Source organism: Hyalella azteca, unplaced genomic scaffold (genome assembly GCF_000764305.2).
Source record: "Hyalella azteca isolate HAZT.00-mixed unplaced genomic scaffold, Hazt_2.0.2 contig5513, whole genome shotgun sequence".
Taxonomy (NCBI): domain Eukaryota; kingdom Metazoa; phylum Arthropoda; class Malacostraca; order Amphipoda; family Hyalellidae; genus Hyalella; species Hyalella azteca.
The window spans coordinates 22,682-23,127 of record NW_025935702.1 but is presented as its reverse complement, the minus strand read 5'-3'; positions in this window follow the sequence as shown (position 1 = coordinate 23,127).

The following is a 446-nucleotide window of genomic DNA, read 5'->3' as shown; positions in this document are numbered from 1 at the left end:
CTAAGACCCCTCCCTAGGCGCCCAAATACCCCCTCCCTCGGCGCCCTAAGACCCCTCCCTAAGCGCCCTAAGACCCCTTCCTAAGACGCCCTAAGACCCCTCCCTAGGCGCCCTAGATTCCTTCCTAAGGCGCCCTAAGAACCCCTCCCTAGGCGCCCTAAGATCCCTTCCTAAGGCGCCCTAAGACCCCCTCCCGAGGCGCCCTTAGACCCCTCCTAAGGCGCCCTAATACCCCTTCCTTAGGCGCCCTAAAACCCCCGCCGCCCCCAGGGTCGGGGTTCACTAAGACCCCCTCCATAGGCGGCCTAAGATCCCCTCCCTAGGCACCCTAAGACCCCTCCCTAGGCGCCCTAAGACCCCTCCCTAGGCGCCCTAAGACCCCTCCCTAGGCGCCCTAAGATCCCTCCCTAGGCGCCCTAAGACCCCTCCCCTAGGCGCCCTAAGAC